Source organism: Rhinopithecus bieti, unplaced genomic scaffold (assembly GCF_001698545.2).
Source record: "Rhinopithecus bieti isolate Rb0 unplaced genomic scaffold, ASM169854v2 scaffold_2077, whole genome shotgun sequence".
Classification (NCBI taxonomy): Eukaryota; Metazoa; Chordata; class Mammalia; order Primates; family Cercopithecidae; genus Rhinopithecus; species Rhinopithecus bieti.
In genome coordinates this window covers 4,809,745-4,829,608 of record NW_016803882.1, presented here as the reverse complement: position 1 = coordinate 4,829,608, position 19,864 = coordinate 4,809,745, and the positions used below count along the sequence as shown (strand labels likewise).

At 38.0% G+C, this 19,864-nt stretch overlaps 1 pseudogene; it reads left to right on the top strand.

Moving 5' to 3' along the window:
- Positions 1–3,282: 3,282 nt before the first annotated feature.
- On the top strand, positions 3,283–4,419 carry LOC108518535 (60S ribosomal protein L6-like; annotated as a pseudogene).
- Positions 4,420–19,864: the final 15,445 nt, after the last annotated feature.

Genomic DNA, 19,864 nt, shown 5'->3' with positions numbered 1-19,864 from the left:
GACATATTGAAAATAAGCATACAAATGAAAGAAAGAGTTTGGTTTACAAAATGCTTTTCATCCAATTTGTCAACTCATTGACATGACACTGGGTGCAGGAAAAATGGGAGCAGAACTAAAATGTGGAATGGCTGGATGATGCTGATTGTATTCATTTAAAACAAAATTTTAAATGCAGATTTTTTAAAAAATAAAAGCTGGTTTGTTAGAAGAAAATGGCAGGTTTGATGTGAGTCATTGGGTTTGAGAAGCTAGAAAAATGTCCACACAGTGACATTTAGCCGATTGAAATTCATGGATTCAGCTTAGGAGAGCAAATGTGTTGTACAAAGGATCTACACGTTTAAAATATTCACACATTGGTTAGAGTTGAAATGAGGGTTTGTGGAGAAAGACAAAAATGAATAATAATTAATCACACAAATTCAAAAATACATGTTCTAAGTCAGTACATGGGAACCAGTGAGGTGACCATCAAGACCTCATAAATGAGTTTCTCCTTAGAGGTGATAGATAGATAGATAGATAGATAGATAGATAGATAGATAGACAGACAGATAGATATCTCAACATAAAATGGATCCAAAAAAGACAAGAAGAGATACTTCAAAATTTTAAAAAGACAGAATGATTCCTGAAATGAGCTCTATCCCATACTCATAGAACAGTCTTGGCACATGATAGATGATCAACAAATATTGGGTTACTGAAGATGAATATGAATTAATTGTAATTAGAAGATCCGTGTCTAAGGAACAAAGACATCAGTGAGAAGTTGGGTTGATCAGAGCTACAGCAGCAGAAAGGAAGACACTTCATAATTCTCTGTGACCCCTGGGCAGACTAAATCATACTGTGGAAATGAACAAATGAGGATATTTCAGGCACAAACTTCCAGGACTTAGTTTTATGATTAAGTGTTTAAAGGCTTCAGGCTATTAAAATCAGAGAACTCTTCCAGTTATGTTTCTAGGCATACCTAGAAACCTTCTAATTATAATTTGGCTCCCATGCAGTTTTTCTACAGGAAGATGTGCTGTCAAATATAAATGAATATTTGTTCCCTTTGGTCATTATATTTCTCACGGTAAATTAATGAATTTCCATTTTGTTTAACATATCATTGTCTTGTGAACTTTATCTCTTACATCCTCCAGCATGACTGGAGTTCAGTCATTTCTTGGATAACAAAAGGATTACATTTCTAGGTTTGCAGGGCTGAGAGCAAGACTCTGAACCACAGGGAGCCCAACAAGTTACAGCATTCTGAAAGATCTCTCAGGAGCTGGCCTACTGACATCCTTCAATTAGCTGACAGGAATAGTTCTAGATGGAGCCACACTGCACATGTTTGGCAAATTAATTTGAGACTCAATAAATTTTAGCCAACTTTCCAAGAGTAGAAATGATGAACTTTCAAGTTTTCACTGGAATTATAGCAAGCCTTTCTTTCCCATATTCACAGAAAGAGAAGTATAGTATAGTATATTAAAAACATATATTCTGGTCTTAGGTTGTTCGGGTACCAATTCAGCTCTACCACTTACAGACTGTGTGAATTTGAGACAGAAACCTGATGTCCACATCAATTTTTTCATTCACAAAATTGAGATAGTAATACTATTCATCTCACAGAGTTAAATGAATTAATATTTATAAATATTTAAATAGAAGCTGCTACATTAAAAAAAATCTCTGACAATGCCAAATGTTGTCAAGGAGACAGAGCAACTGGAACTCTCATACATTACTGGCAAGAATGCAAAATGGTACAGCCCCTTTGGAAAACACTTTGACAGTTTCTTATAAAGTTAAAGACATACTAACAATATGATCCAGCACTTTCACTCCTAGGTATTTACTCAAGGGAAATGAAAACAATGTTCACCTAAGAACCCATATGCAAATATTCAACCTACTTTATGCATTATTACAAAACACTGAACATAACCCAAATGTCCTTCAGCTGATGAATGGATAAACAAACTATACTATATCCATGTAATTGAATACTAGTCAGCAACAAAAAGGAACAAGCCCTTGATATACTTAACATGAATAAGTTTCAAGTGCATTATGCTAAATAAAATAAGCTAGACTCTGACGGTTACATACTGTATAATTGCAATTATATAACACTTAAGTAAAACAAGAAGAGAAAAGAGATCAGTGGTTGCCCAGGGGTAGGATAATAAGTGTTTACTACAAAGGAATTTAAAGGAATTGGGAGGGTGAAGGGATGAAACTGTTCTGTGTATTGACCACAGTCAATATGCTATACTATTATATGTATTTAACAAAATTCATAGACCTATACACCAAAAATGCTACATTTTACCACAATAAAAATTATATAAAGGAGGAAAGGGAGAGGAAGAAATTAAGTAAGAGAAGGAAAAGAGAAAGGAAGAACGAAAGGGAGAATGGGAAGGAAAATCAGAGAGAAACAATGTCTGGAACATAGTAAGTGCTATAGAAATGTCCGTTAAATAAAATTTTTTTAATGTGGCATGTTTTACATAATCATAAGACTCTATTGTCTAAAAAATATTGGTGAAATTATTTCCTAACTCCTTACAGGAATAATACCTAGAGTAGATAAGGAATTTATTTTCCTTATGGGAAAACAATAGAAGATACAGATGAGTAAAAAATCACCCATAATTCCACCATCGAAACATGACCACAACTGAAAACTAATTCACCGCCTGCCAGCTTTTTACTATAGGTGAACAAACCATTTTTTAAGTTAGACAATTGTTTTATACTATACATTTTGTTTTGGAACTACTTTCCACTTAGCAATATGTTCTAAAAATACATAGATCTGCATCGTCACTTTTGAGGACTGCTCATTTATGCTACCAAGACGGTTGCTGAACATTTCATTTGGCTCCATTTCTTCCGTAATATAAACCAGACTGTGTTAAATATTCTTGGTATACATATCTCTGTGCATACAACATTATTTCTTTATGGTAAATTTCTAGAATGAGAATTGCAGTATTGAAAAAATATACATCATATAATTTTTCATTCGTAATACCAAATTACTCCCCAGAAGATTATATAATTTACTTTCAGTAGCTGTGAATGACATTTAGGGCTGTATTTCAGTGGTTCTTTTCCTTCAAAATCTGACAATCTTTATTTAAAACTACTTTGCATACTATAATGTTGGGTTTTTTAATGAAATGATTATTAAATGAATCTTGAACACTAGGAAAATTATCGGGCATCAAATGATATAAAACATGATAGGGTTCTTTCCCATCTTGCAAGATGGCAGGTGAAAAAGTTGAGAAGTCAATACTAAAGAGAAGAAACCTGAAGCTGATGCTGGTGGCAAGGCGGAAAAGGGTAACCTCAAGGCTAAAATGCCCAAGAAGGGGAAGCCCCATTGCAGCCACAATCCTGTCCCTGTCAGAGGAATTGGCAGGTATTCTCGATCTGCTATATATTCCAGAAAAGCCATGTACAAGAGGAAGTACTCAGCCACTAAATCCAAGGTTGAAAAGAAAACAAAGGAGAAAGTTCTTGTAACTGTTACAAAACCAGTTGGTGGTGACAAGAATGGTGGTACCCAGGTGGTTAAACTTCATGAAATGCTCAGATATTATTCTACTGAAGATATGCCTGGAAAGCTATTGAACCGTGGCACAAAACCCTTCAATCAGCACCGTGAGAAAACTGCGAGCCAGCATTGCCCCCAGGACCATTCTGATTATCCTCACTGGACACCACAGGGTCAAGAGGGTGGTTTTCCTGAAGCAGCTGGCTAGTGGCTTGTTATTTGTGACTGGACCTCTGGTCCTTAGTTGAGTTCCTCTACAAAGAACACACCGGAAATTTATCATTGCCACCTCAACCAAACTTGATATCAGCAGTGTAAAAATCCCAAAACATCTTACTGAGGCTTACTTCAGGAAGAAGCAGCTGCAGAAGCCCAGACACCAGGAAGGTGAGATCTTTGACACAGGAAAAGAGAAATACAAGATTACAGACAGTGTAAGATTGATCAGAAAGCTGTGGACTCCCAGATTTTACCAAAATTAAAGCTATTCCTCAGCTTCAGGGCTACCTGCAATCTGTGTTTGCCCTTACAAATGGAANAAGAACACACCGGAAATTTATCATTGCCACCTCAACCAAACTTGATATCAGCAGTGTAAAAATCCCAAAACATCTTACTGAGGCTTACTTCAGGAAGAAGCAGCTGCAGAAGCCCAGACACCAGGAAGGTGAGATCTTTGACACAGGAAAAGAGAAATACAAGATTACAGACAGTGTAAGATTGATCAGAAAGCTGTGGACTCCCAGATTTTACCAAAAATTAAAGCTATTCCTCAGCTTCAGGGCTACCTGCAATCTGTGTTTGCCCTTACAAATGGAATTTATCCTCACAAATTGGTGTTCTAAATGTCTTAAGAAGAACCTAATTAGATAACTGATTAAAAAAAAAAAAAAACATGATTAGGAAAACAAATCAGTTCAGCATGTAAAATAATCTTTGTATTATTTGAGGGTGTCACCTACACTATTGTTGGCTACTTTTACTAGGCAGTTTGAGGAGAAGTCACTTCATTTTGTATAAAGCGACTTTATTTTGTATGTAGGGACATTCCTTAGAACAATGATGATGTTCTAAATTTCTCTAGAACATGTAACCATGATACTTTGAAATTTTGTCTTATTGTTTAGCATATTTACAAATGGTCTTGAAGTACACTCACCAGAGTAGCCTCTGTCTTTGGAGCAGGACCCTAAATAAACGACCTTCTACTTTTCTATTAGATAGACAAATGGATATTGTCTGCATTTTCTTCAACCAGTTAAATCAAATGTTTTCAGAAGCCAATAAGCACCAACCTAGCCTGCTACAATTTCCCTGAACCCACAAACAAAAATCTGAATTTCATTCTGCCCCAAAGATTTATACTTTGTAAAACATACCTATTTCATCCCCATACTGCAATCCCTCACAAAATCATATTATGATTTTAGAAACCACCTCTAGGTTTATTTCAAGTAAATCTTGGTCAAGAGAAGAGAAAGTCAATTGCAACCTCAATACTCAGAACTAGGAAGCAAAAGTGAATGTGTATTTAGCTCAGACAGGTAACTGGGTCAATTTGGGGACCTCAACATTCTTAAAGACAGAAGAACTCTAGTAACATATATATTCCCAGATAACTGCTAGCCTATGTGTGTTTCTAAGAATATATTGCTTTGAATTATTTTCCTTAATAATCTAAACTTTCCAAATAATTATATTCTAAGTCATCTTATATATGAGTATTATGGTGGATTTATTTTATTTGTTAATTGCCCCCATGAGACAGAAAGAGTAACAACCTGATAAAAATGTTTACGCAACATATTCAGTAATTACTTGACACATCATGATTGCTTTTAAATTAATATATATTAACATCTAATTACATGCTGGGTATTGCATTAGGCTGTAGGGAAAATTGATGCTCATGCAGTAAGTCTTCATGGTCATGGAATGTGCTGTGCAGAACCTTTGTAACAGGGAGCTTCATGCTCAGATATAAGCGACTGGACTGAAAGGCGGTTGAGTTCCTGTCGTCCTCAGCTTGTTGCTAGGCCCTGTCGTGTATTGATTATTGAAACATTTTCATTCCACATGCTCTGGGAAGCTGACCTGAGCTCAAATATTTCAGTTGTTTGGAAAGCAGAGGTGCTGGCAGGAGCTCAGCTGAGCAGGGAGAGGGAGCTGAGCCTCCAGGTGTTAGAGGAGCCGATTAAAGCAACAAGCCAAAAATGAAAGGACTAAACCTTCAATCACTTACTACAATCCCTTATAAGAGGCTAAAACCAGAGAAACCTGTACTAACTCCCCTTATTCCATCTTCCCCCAGAGAACAGCACACTGACAGTGGGTCAGATGAATCAACACAGACTGCGGGGCTGTCTCACTGTTGAGGGAGCCCCAAACAGCTGCATGGACTCTGAGGTTGGGGGAAGAGGGCAAGGAGGGAGGGCTAAGAGTGGACATGGACTGGGTCTTCAAGTCTTCCCCTTCCTCCCCACATAGGGAGGCCTCAGCAGAGGAGCCTGAAGAAGCCCCCTGCCTAAGGCCTCAAATTTTGTTCTTAAGTTAGCTTGGTGTGGTGGCATGCACCTGCGGTCCCAGCTATTCTGGAGACTGAGGCAAGAGGATCACCTGAACCCAGGAGTTTGAGGCTACAGTGAGCCATGATGACAACACTACAATCCAGCCTGGGAAACCTCAGGAATGAAGGTGCCAGCAACAGGAATGCAAATAGGGAAGAGCATGACCTGCCAGAGGGACCTGAGGGCTTGAGTGCAGCTCCCTGCAGAGACTAGAATACACTGGCTGTGCAAGGAGTCTGGTGTGGGGAGAGCAGCTTCTCCCAAGAGCCTGCCAGGGAAAATCTTTGTAATTGCTGATAGTCAAGCCCCAAGAAAGAAAATCACCACTGGTTTTTAACCAAGAGCCAAGCTCCTCAGGTGTCAGTATGATTGAAATCTTAATCATAGACATCTCTGTCTAATAATGAGAATCAGTGATTTCTCCTAATTGTTCAAATCTTTCCGGAGATGGGGGTGGGGGAAGTGGGAAAACTTTTGAGGGCTTCATCACCTGGGAGAATTCCTATAAATCCCAACACTAGAATCTCTTTATGCCTTGCAAACTTACCAGGATTCTTGTGCCTTCTACGAAGAGTTCTAAAGGAAGACAATACCTTAAACTGTTTTTTTAAATACCTTCATTGTAATCAGTCCAGAAATCTGGAGCAATGCCCTTGGAATTGAAACTAGGATAAATAACTGAGGGGAGGGAAGAAACAGAGATAATTAAAATTAAATTAGCTGCCCAGGCACGGTGGCTCATGCCTATAATCCCAGCACTTTGAGAGGCTGAGCCAAGGCAGGAGGATTGCCTGAGCCCAAGAGTCAGAGACCAGCCTGGACAGCATAGTGAGACTCTGTCCCTACCAAAATAAATAAATTTTGTTTTAAGTTAGCTGGGTGTTGTGGCATGTACCTGTGGTCCCAGCTACTCTGGAGGCTAAGGCAAGAGGATCACTTGAGCCCAGGAGTTTGAGGCTGCAGTGAGCTGTGATGACGCCACTGCAATCTAGCCTGGGAAACATAGTGAGACCCTGTCTCAAAAAAATAAATAAATACATAAATTAGCCATAATTTTCCTAAGACCAAACTTTGGGAGAAAAATTATTATTTCTTCATAATTACCTTTTCCAATAGTTCAAGATTTTATCCCAGCCTGCTGTTTTATTTTCATCACAATATTTTTCTCCAAGAAATGTACTCACAGCATGATTTCTTAAGACTTATGGTGTCTTCAAGCTCATATAACTTAAACCACTCATTTTTCAGGTGTTCTGTGGCATACCCCAACTCATACAGCCCAGTTATTGAAGGAAAGAGGCAGCCCCTCATTCTCCTGAACCCTCATCTGGGGCTCTTCTGACAGCACACAGGAGCTCTTCTCCACTGTTTGCTTTTTCAAATCTGTTGTAACTTAAAGTCTTAGAGGAGCTAAGCTTTAACTTCTTCAAAGAGTGTCATCTATGTCTAATAACAGAATCAGGTCTTCCGTTACTATCACAGAGATCACTTTGAATTCCTACATCAAATCTTCGGTGTCCTTCAAAAAGCAAGTTGTTAATAGTCATATTAGGATAAAAGAAACATTTTCAGAGGAAGGAGAGGGTTCAAAAACCTGCATTAAAAATGCTTACTCCATAGATCAGTAATCCTGGGGTCTAATAATTAATATAACCTACAAATGTTTAAATTTAATAAAGGAAATATCAACAGGTACATTCATTCTAGTTTTTATTGTATTGTGAAATTCAATAACAACTACTTGGAAATAATCTAAAAATGTGTAAATCATGGCAATTGCCTCCAGGAATTTATAAGCCAATAGAGAAAATACACATAAAAATATATGTAGTACAAGAGTAGAGTTTCCAAGAAGCAAAAGGAGTCTCTTGACTAAGAAAATGGAGCCCTTAAATAATGAGTGAGGTCTGGACAGGAGACATGTTGATGGATGGGTCATTTCAGATAAAGGAAAGAAAGAATCTGGTAGCAGGAAATTACAGGCAATGTTTAACAAAAGATGAGTATCCTTGATGACTAAGTGTAGGATACATAAAAGTGCACAGTAGAAGGAAAGACTCCAGTTAATATTGAAGACACTTTGTAGAGGGTATTAAAGGCCAAGCTTTGGTGTTCTTTCCTTTTTACCTGATGTGGTCGTCACTGCAGGCTACACAAAGGGTACAATACATTCATAGAACCGCTCATTCCATTTACAAAACCTTGCCTCAGTGGGGTTTGCATCCTGTGTGTGGTTTTGTTGCTTTATCGATTAGCTAGCAATTACCTCAGTATGTTTGGGTAGACAGGAATCAGAGAGTTGGCATCCTATCTTTTGGAGTCATTAAAAGTTGATTCTGGCTGGGCACTGTGGCTCACACCTACAATCCCAGCACTTTGGGAGACCAAGGCAGGTGGATTGCTTGAGCCCAGGAGCTCAAAACCCTATCTCTATTTTTAAAAATGATCCTTTGATCCTTTCTATGGTTTCCAATTATAAGTGTTCAGCAGCTTAGCTGCCAGTGAAGTTGGCCATCCTTACCTGGCAGAAAAACTTTCAGAGTCAATAGATTGAGTTTCACTATTTAGTTGAGCTTCATTTTTATAACATTCCAAATAGTATTGTGGCTGTCACTTTCACAACTATAAACAATGAGAATACAATATTTCAAGTCCAGGATATCTAGAATCTCAGTCTAGAGTATTAGAAGGGACTGTTCTCTGCCTGAGGACCTCTATGACTCTATTGAAAAGACAAGCTTTCCTGGACATTTCTGGGATCCCATCCTGCTTGGGATTTATCTCTTCTTCAGGGAGCTGACAGTCAGAGAATAATCACTTTCATGGGTCATGAAGGTCTGGTAAATACCTCAGTGTCTTATCACCAATTCTTTGCCATGTTCATGAAATCCATGAAATGACTCTGCTAAGCTATTGGCACCATGCATTCTCTCTGTAAGGAACCATAGGAAATTCACCCACATCTCATTCTCCCAGTATCAATCCCAACTCTACTTGAACATGGGCAGAATCTTTTGTCTTTCTTTAGATTTGGTCTTAGACTGTAAACCCCTGTGCTGGCCAAAAGATGATATAAAGTCTTCACCCATTATATGGTAATTCTAGTCATTTTCCTCCTCTCCAGTGGAGTGTTCTTACCTCTCCAGTATAGTGTGCTTCCAATGAAACTAATATACATTTTAAAATGAAAACAAAACAAAACAAACAAAAGATACTTCTGAGGGGGGCTAAGCAAGTGATAGTTTATACCCTTGCTAAAGAAAGCATTGACCAACTCAAGTTCAACTAGCATAAAACTATTTAAGCTATATCTCCACAGGAAAAGCAGCATTTTCTACTATGTTCTAATTTGTTTTTAATCAAAGTACATTCCTCCTCATGAATATCTGCTTTCACCTGCTTAGTTATATATGATTTAACTTAAATGTTGGCTATTTCAGAATACCAGGTAGAATGCTTAAATTCTTCCTGCACCAACTGCATTACATATTAAATATCTCTCATATCAATTAGTATGGTCCCAAATACTGAGCAGATTAGAAGCAAAAGCTTACATTATTTCTGGATCCTAATCTAGAGGGAAGATCTTATATTGATTCCTGTCCAAACTGATGCTAGAATAATCTAGCTAGTTATTTTCAACTCCAGGGTACAAAGTAATAGCAGTTCTCTTTATGGTTATGTGATGTGAACTATTGACAAAATTACACTGTAATTACTATATTGAGTCAAGGAAATTACATAGCAATTGTCCTATAATTATTGGATTTTGTATCTGATTTATAAACTGCCATATGAATTATGTGGTAATTAATACTGGGTCTTCCTGGTGTAATTTAGTTATTATTCATCCATTTCTTTAGGAAATTCTGCATTCACAGAGATCAGTGTGTTTAAGCCGTAACAATCAGTGTTTAAATCTCTAAGGCTTAGGAGTCTGACTCATGCATTCAATAATTCAAAAACTAGTGTAAAGCTATTTATGGTTTGATGAAATTAATCAGAGTGATCAAACATGGTTCTAATCCAAATTATAATATTTAGGAAACATATATGTTTTTCAATGTTTAGGAGGTGTGTGACACACACTTTATTTTTTTGCAAACTATTACCAGTTCCATGTCCGTTCCTATCAAGCTGATAAATGTGGAGTGTTACATACTAAAAAGCCAATAAGTAAAAGGAAATCTGACTAAGCACTGCCCAAAATGTTTTCATACAGTTATTCTCAATCTTGGCCACATATTGTAATCACCTGGAAACCTTTCAGTACTGATGTTTAGTACTCTGGATCCTAACCCCAGAGTTTCTGATTTAATTGGTCTGGGGTGGAGCTGGGTCACTGGAAGGTCTAAAAGTCCCCCAGGTGGCTACAATGTATAGCCTCAACCATTTTTATTTGCAACTGAGGTTGGGCACCACTGATTTTGAAGCATCATTGGAAATTAGACCTAAAGTTTGCTGGATGTTTGCAATTTCCAAAACTCTAAAGTTAATTTTTGCTCATGTGTTTGGACAATAGAGTCAAGAATGCCAGTTTTCACACTCTTGGTAATGAAGCGTATGTGGCTTGCTCCACCTTGCTAAATGTGTTCTATCACCTACATTAACTTCATTATTCAATTTTTTAAATTTTATCAAAGAATACAGGAACATACTTGAAAACGTAAAATAGTTCTATGAGGCTTATAATGGAAATCAATAGTTCCCTGCTTTACTTTGCCCCAGTGTGAGGTTATAATCCCTAGAGATAATCAATATTAACTTTTCTATTTCTAAACAATGTGCTTATACTGCTATGTCTTGATTTTACAATTTGATACCCTATCATCTGATTTTCTATCCATCCAACTCATCCCGCCGCTACGCACATACTTCAAATCCCTCTCCCAGCTTCCCAAAATACTTAAGCCACAAGTTGATTAAATCAATACTTAATGGTTATATAATTATGATGGTAAATATTTTTGACAGCTGAAACTTGTATATAATACAATTTGTAACTGTCTCAAGGAGGGGAATATTTGGTCAATATTCCATGTGCCTATCGATAAATTTTTCTGTTTTAAGCATGCTGTACATATTAATTTCACCCTCAAGACAACCCTATGTGGTAGCACTATCATTATTTCCACTTTGCAAAAATAAAAATAAAAGTGAGTTAAATGTATCTGCCTGGTTAGTAAGTAATGAAAACCAGGTATTCAGTGTTCTTGAAGCAGAGCTCTAAACCATCACCCAAGACAGTAAAATGAGTGATAAGCAGTCAGTCGGTCTTTTGTGCCCCTGCCTGGGACTGCTCCAGCCTGGAGCAGTAGCTTTCTCACAGTCTACACAGTTATCTACTCAGAACATCCCCAATCATAGGACTTCCTCTCATCCCTGTCCTTTGAATCTCTTCTTTCCTGAACCTCACACTCTTCCTCATGCCTGATCCTTGTTTATTAAAACACCTTCCATAGTAAATTCCCTATATAAGGAAAAGGGAGGTAAAGTTTTGGGGGCATGAATATGTAAAATGTCTTTCCTTTGCCTGTGCAATTAATATATTTGGTCAGTGTATTTTCTCTTGTGGCTGAAACAAATTACCACAGACATAGTGGCTTAAAATCTACATTTCTTGGACAGTTCTTGAGATCAGACTCTAAAATATGTCTGCAAGGCTAAGTTCCTTCTGGACGATCCAGGGAGAATTCATTTCCTTGCCCATTTTTGAGAATGCTTTGAGAAAGCACCTACATTCTTTGGCTTATGGCCCTTTCCTCTATCAACCTGTTTCTATTCCTCTTCTCCAGAGTTTGGAATTTTCATTTGGAAACCATTCATACTGTCAACAAAAGTTCCCTGAAAAGAAATTTGGAGGAAAGAGATTTTATTCCAGTAAACAATTTGCAAACAGGAGTTCTACACATTCTTCATGTAAAACCAAAGTGAGTTCCAGAGAACAAAGGGAAGGCTCAGGTTTTATAGCAAAAGTTCCCACCCAGGTTCCTAATCAGGTCCATCTATGCAAATGAAGAATTCAAACTTGTTTAGGTCTGATTGGTCAATATAGCTGAGCCCTGGCTGGTTGGTACAGCTGAGCTCTGAAAGTCCTAAAGATAAAAAGTTTCTGGTTTTCAGGGAACTCAGAGTATGTGTGTGATCCCTAGTCAGCAAATGACCACTTGGTTCTATTTGAAATTTAGGCCGTTATTCATTAGGATCAATCTTGAAGAACTTGAAGAACTGGTTCTTTCAGATTCACATTTTCTCAGTCCTCAGAATTTTGAAGACATTGATTTATTGTATTTTTACCATCCTGGGCTGCCCTGGAGGAGCATAGGGCCAATATGTTTCCTTATTTTGTAAATGTGACCTGATTTTTCACCTCTCAATGTAACTTTCAGAAACTTCAAGCTACAATGAATGTCTGGGTACAAGTCTTTTACATTAATTATAATGAGTACTTTGCCCTTAATATATGAAAACTCATGCTTTTAATTACAATTATAACAAAAATTGACAAGTGGTACCTAGTTAAACTAAAGAGTTTCTGCACAACAAAAGATATTATCAACAACAACCTACAGAATGGGGGAAAATATTTGCAAGCTGTGCATCTGACAGAGGTCTAATATCCAGAATCTATAAAGATATAAAACAATTGAACAAACAAAAAAACAAATAACCCCATCAATAAATGGGAAAAAACATGAACACTTCTCAAAAGAAGACATACAAGTAGCCAAAAACATATGAAAAAATGCTCCACATCACTAAGCATCAAAGAAATGCAAATCAAAACCATGAGATGCCATCTCATGAGAGTCAGAATAGCTATTATTAAAAAGTCAAAAAGCAACAGATGCTGGTGAGACTATGGAGAAAAGGGAACATTTATGCACTGTTGGTAGGAATGTAAATTAGTTCAGCCACCACGGAATGCAGTTTTGAGATTTCTCAAAGAACTAAGAGTTGAACTACCATTCAACCCAGCAATCCCATTACTGGGTATATACCCAAAGGAAAATAAATTGTTCTACCAAAAGGACACATGCACTTGTCTGTTCATTGCAGAGCTATTCACAATAGCAAAGACATGGAAATAACCCAGGTACCCATCAACAGTGGATTGAATAAAGAAAATGTGATATATATATACATATAGGTATATAATATGGAACACTACATAGCCATAAAAAAGGACAATATCATGTCCTTTGCAACAACATGGATGAAGCTGGAGGCCATCATCATTAGTGAATTAATGCAGAAACAGAAAACCAAATACCACATGTTCTTACTTATAAGTGAGAGCTAAACAGTGGGTATTCATGGACATAAAGATGGCAACAATAGACACTGGACCTCCCAGAGAGGGGAAGGAGAGAAGGGAGCAAGGGTTGAAAAACTAACTGTTGGGTACTAAGCTCAGTACCTGAGTGAAGGGATCAATCATACCTCAAACCTCAGATTCATACAATATACTCAGGTAATAAGCCTGCACATGTATCCCCTGAATCTAAAATAAAAGTTGAAATTAATGAATAATAAAACCAAGAGAAAATGCATGCTTTTCCATTCTGAAAAGTTTTATTAAATTATTTCCCTGATGTCTCCCCCCATTGCCTCTTTTATTTCATTCTAAAATTCTCAAATTAAGAGTCAGGGCTCTTAAATTGAGTCTCCTCTCCAGTTTTACACCTTTTTGCCATTTCATTCTTTCTGGGAGATTTCTTCAACTTTAGCTTCTGACTTTTCACCTGATCTTCTTCTCATTTCTGCTGTATATTTTTGCATTCGGAGAGTTCTGCCCGGTTCGCTCATGTTACTTTTTGTTTATTTGTTGTTGTTGGCTTTTGTTGTTGGTTTTTATTCTTCTTGCTTTTGATAAGGCTATCTTATTGTTTTATGGATACAATATCTGCTTTTGTATAATAAGCATATGGATTATAGTTATTTTGTTGTTTTGTGTGTTTTGTTTTACTTTTAAATTTTCTATTGCTCTCTGTATTGTTTTGTATTGTCAAATTTGCTTTTTTATATCATGATCCCAGAGGGCAGCTCAAACTCCAGTCATTACCTCTGCATCCCAGCCTGTCATAAGGATGAAGAAGTAAAAGAACAAATCCTACAACACTTCCCTTAAATGATATACACCTCTTCCATTTACATTCCATTGTTCAGAACTTAATAACATGATGTCCCCTAGTTGTAAATAAGGCTAAGAAATACCCTTTTTTTTTTTTTTTTTTTTTTTTTTTTTGAGATGGAGTCTCACTCTGTTGCCTAGGCTGGAGTGCAATGATGCAATCTTGGCTCACTGCAACCTCTGCCTCCCAGGTTCAAGCAATTCTCCTACCTCAGCCTCCTGAGTAGCTGGGTTTACAAGCGCATGCCACCACACCCGGCTAACTTTTGTATTTTTTGTAGAGACAGGTTTCACCATGTTGGCCAGGCTGGTCTCGAACTCCTGACTTCAAGTGATCCACCCACCTCAGCCTCCCAAAGTGCTCAGGTTACAGGCGTGAGCCACCGCGCCTGGCCACAAACTTTATTTTATAAGGCCATGTGCCCAGTTGAAAACTGGGGGTCTAGTTGTATTGTAGATGGGTAGGGTAAGGGAAAAACGAAAAAGAGATAATTGGGAACAACCAGTAAGTAGTCTCCGCCTCAACTTTTATTAACTAATGTGAATTATTCCTCCAAAACCCAACTTCCACAGTAATACTGTTAACTGATAGGCTACTTGATAGCCTATCTATGCCAACTCCACCTTAAAGTATTCACTGATGATCATATTGATGATTCTGAGCCTGTGAACAACTTCAGTTTGCAAAGATTCAATTTGTTTCTGATACTGAACTTACTAAGGCAAGAACATAGACAAGAAGGGTTTTGTTTTGGGAAGAATGATTCAACAGGAAGGGCCTTCCATTTAACCCACCATAAACATTAGAGATGATGTAGCCCACAAGTTATTGAATAGGGGTTTAAACTTTGCAGAAATGGATTTTTCTCGCAGATAAAACTCTAGCAGTATATAGTCCAAGATCTAAGGATGACTTCATAACAATATTATGAACCTAGGGACCTATTAATCAGAATTTTTTTCCTAGCAGCTGTCAGGAATCTTCATTTTCACAAGTAACTTTAATAAATAATTGTGAAGCTGCTGGTCTCCGGAAGAGTGAGAGTGAGAAAAGGAAGGCAGCGCATAACTGGAGCTACTACAAAGATGCTAATATACAAGAATTTGATTCATCGTCTTCAGATTTGTTTCTCTAAGAATGTAGAAACACTTTTGTTTGGGCTATGTGTTTATTTATTTCTCAGGAAAATACCAGCACAGCCTTGAGAGAGCAAGTGCAAACAAGTTACATTGCCCCTAGGGTGCCATTTACCCTCTGCTAAAGCACTGGTCTCCAGACCACACTTTAAGAAACACTGCCTTAAAATAAAAGTATAGTCATTTAACCTAATCTCATTGAGAACTCTCTGGCTGGGCACAGTGATTCACGCCTGTAATCCCAGCACTTTGGGAGGCCAAGGAAGATGGATCACCTCAGGTCAGGAGTTCGAGACCAGCCTGGCCCACATGGTGAAACTAAGTCGCTACTAAAAACACAAAATTAGCCAGTTGTGGTGGCGGGCACCTGTAATCAGAGCCATTTGGGAGACTGAGGCAGGAGAATCACTTGAACCTGGGAGACAGAGGCTACAGTGAGCTGAGAGCACACTACTGCACCCCAGACTGGGCAACACAGTGAGACTCTATCTCAAAAAGAAAGAAAGAAAGAAAACTCTCTTTAAACAATCTCACCATTGACACTACTGGATTACTGATTTCTTAATTTACTGTGGGTGGTGGAGTCCCAGGATGGAGGTAAGAGAGTGTCAAGTGACAAGAAGGGGGAAGAGGTAATACCGCAATTTAAAAATTTTTTGTGAGCACAAAGAAGAGTCCTTCAGCTAATTATTTAAAATAAAGCCATTAAGTTCTCCTTTATATTCCTTCCCTGCAATGCTAGGGATCATTAAACCCCTAGGAACTTTTGACACAACAATGCACCAAGCAACCACACCTGTTTTCATCCCATTTGTGTTTCCATCACTTTCTGGGGAGGAAGAAAGCTGTCTAACCTGATGACTCTGAATGGGGCATTCAGCAAATGGTATTTTGCTTCACATCAGGTGATTTCTTCCTAAGAAATCATCCCTGTTATAACAGCAAGACAATTAGAGGAGCAGTGAGAGGATTTGATTAATACTGCTTCTGATTTTTCCTATTTAACCAGAATGTGGATATTTATGCCAGAACAGTAAAGAAGTTTAGATCCCAAATGGGTGCACAGACACAGTGGTGGTATCTTTTTTTAAAATTATTTTTTCACAGATGGGGTGATGGAGTCTTGCTATGTTGCCCAGATTGGAGTGTAGTGACTATTCACAGGCGTGGTAATAACTTACCACAGCCTTGAACTCCTGGGCTCAAGCAGTCCTCATGCCTCAGCCTCCTGAGTAGCTAGGACTACAGGCATGTACCACCATGCCCAGCTTTTGATATCTTTTAATATGTGTGGTAGTGTATGTGTGTATACATTTTAATTGCTTACTATAAATCAAAAGTAATCGGATGTATATTTATACATAGTTTCCTCATTATTTTGCAGATCTGGGGAAAGTGTTTATCAGAAGAGGATTAATTTTGTTTCATTGCAAGTGGGCATTACATGCATACCCAGAAAGTTATTCGAACAACAGCAGTAACCTATAGACTTCCCTACTACTCAGCTTCAGTGCCCTCAATGCCAGAATCAGGGCCATAGAACCTCAGCTTGGAGAACTCCTTAGCACTCACACAAGTTAGAATGTATTAAATAAGGCTAAGCATTACTTGCCAAACATAATTCTAATTGTGAATATCCTTTACCATGCAATCTTTTCCTATTCATTGGGAAATATATTTTTTGATGTTCTGTGTAGTTAAAAAAGCAATACAGACTATCATAAGACATTCCATAGGCAAGTTAGTATCAAAAGATTATTTGCTTTTTTAATATCCCTTTTTTCTCTGTGGCTTCAGTATTACATATTTAATTTGCAAAGAATTTCAAGCAATATAAAGAAAAAATACAAAAAAACCCTAGGAATGAATTCACTGGAACACCCATGTTTTTATTAATCTGATTCTTAATTATGAGCCAATGCACAGGCACCACATGTAGATTGTTTTAATGATTAGGTCTTGAACTTGGAAGTTAACATGTTTCTACCACCTGTGCTGTTTAGTACATCACCACCCACTGAGAACCATTTCCATTTAACTCGCTTTCCCTGATCATGTCCCTGATCTTTCTCTCTCAACCCATATGTGCGTATGTACGCACATGCACACACATACACATACACATCCTCTAGTTTCCCAATTAAGCATTTTCTCCCACCCAGTCTCTGTAATCTCTTACCACCTGTAATTCTACAATACACGCACATCGACCCCTGAACATAGAACAGATAGATTCTGGGTAGGCCTTATGGAAAGCAGTCCCATTTCTGGATAATCATATCTTACTGTATATGCACAGGGATATTTACAGTTTTACACATAGTAATTTGTTGTGGAATATCACAATTATAGTCAAACAGATGCAAAAAGTGAAATACACAAACTACAAGATCCTGGCTTGTTTTAGTTATCTATCATTGTGCAACAATCATCCCAACACTTGCTTTTTAAAAAGTGGCTTAATTTTCATGATCCTGTAAGTTGACGGGGTAGTTCTTCTGGCACTCTCTCTAGGGACTACTCATGTTGCTGCATTCAGCTGGCAGGATGACTAATAGTCAGGCTCAGCTGAGATAACAGGGATGTTGCAGTTTCCCTCTTATGACCTTTCATTCTTGGTGTTGACATGGCAACAGCTCAGGGTGACATTCCAAGAGGGAAGCCCCAATAGGGGAATGTTTAACAAGTCCCTATTGGCCACATTTGTGATGTTCAATTAACCAAAGCAAGTTAGTGACCAGAGTCAAGGTGGGAGAGGAATATATATAAGTGCTTGGATATTGGAAGGTGTGACTTACTGGAAGTCATTACTCTAACAACTTTCCATATGGCCCAATATCATACAGTCGTCCAAAGCTATCGGACATTGACTCTTCATATGAAGGATGAAGTATCCGAATACAAACAATCTAAAAACATTTTTTTGTATGTGTGTTCTGTAGGGAATGATTTACCTTGAAGACAGGCTCAATAAATGAAAAACATCCCTGGGTTATTCAAAACAATTGATAGCCTCTTTAACACAAGACATGCATACTTCCTACCATGAACAAAAATGAGAGAGAACAGGAGAAATGTGACTGAGTCACTTCAGGGTGGATTCCTTTCTCTTTTCAGCGGATATTTCCTGTGCATGTGTGCTCCTGTGACCATGTATCAAGAAGTCCAACTCAGTACAGACTGGTATTAGATTAGCAAGTGTCTTGCTTTAATTTTTTTCTCTATATCCAGTGTCCTTACCCTGGAGTGTGGAACAAGTTGTTATTGAGAAGGAGAACCTCTGAGGACAAGAAAAACAGGCTAATGAAGCTCCAGTTTTTCAGGAAAGAGGAAACTAACCCTGAGAGAATCAAGTAATCTAGTGGTATCTGGGGGAGCTCTTGAAGTAGCAGGTGGGCATCTTATTAGATGATGTCTGCCTGAGCTATTCCTCAAGAGGTGTGTGTAAATTGCTTTGCACTTCTTGGTCCCTTTTGGTTGTTCCCTGAGGACAAAGGGAAGTTCCATGGTCTCACAAGTTACTTGAATTTCATTCAAAAAAAAAAAAACCTCATAAATAGAACCAAACACCTTCATTTTATGCACATGTGGACATTCCTTATAAAATTTTTAGTACTAACCCCAGGAGGGGAAGTTTTCCTTGACTAAATTTTTGAGGTTACCTCATTAACAGGCTCCCTGCCATGACCTTCTTTGCAACTCATACAGAACACTGCTGTAGTTGTTCTGTAAAACCAAAATCCTACAGCTCTAGAGAGGGGACACCAAGGAAAACTGCCATGAATATATTTCAGTTCAAAGTTCCAGGAAACTGCCGGAATGACCAAAACTTTCCTGCCTGCCAAATCTCAGATCCCAAACACAAGCCGCTAGAGCCAGGAGTTTGGTCTTAAAATCTGTTTTAATGGATTGGGCAATCTAATCTTATAACTAGATCCTATTCACTATTAATTATTAAAATAAAGTTAGGCTCCTTTAGGGGCATAAATGCCTTCTATTTTATGAGACTAAATCTCTGTATCAATAAGAAAACCAGATTGGAATGGAAAATTCTCAGGTGGTCCAGACCACCAAAGATAACTTTGTTGGGCTTTGAGGTTTGGCATTATAGGAACTAAGGTGAATCAATCCAGCCAAATATTTTAGCCCTCCAATACCAGTTATGGTGTATGGAGCCAAAGCTAGATAATGCCCTGAGTGAAATCTAATCTATCCTTAAGCCTCATAATATTTACATATTGGAGTCCTTGCTGTCCATCCAAGCCTATCCCAGCCATGCCAAAGTATAGCTTCTAAAGACCTGAAAGCTATTGTCTCATACAATCTGGGCCCAGAAACAGCAACAAGCTCAGGCCACAGGTCTCCATTCTTACTTCCTACTCACTTGTAAATGCACTGTAATCTGGCTTCTGCCCTTATCACTTCTCCTTGGCAGCTCTCCCTAAATGAATC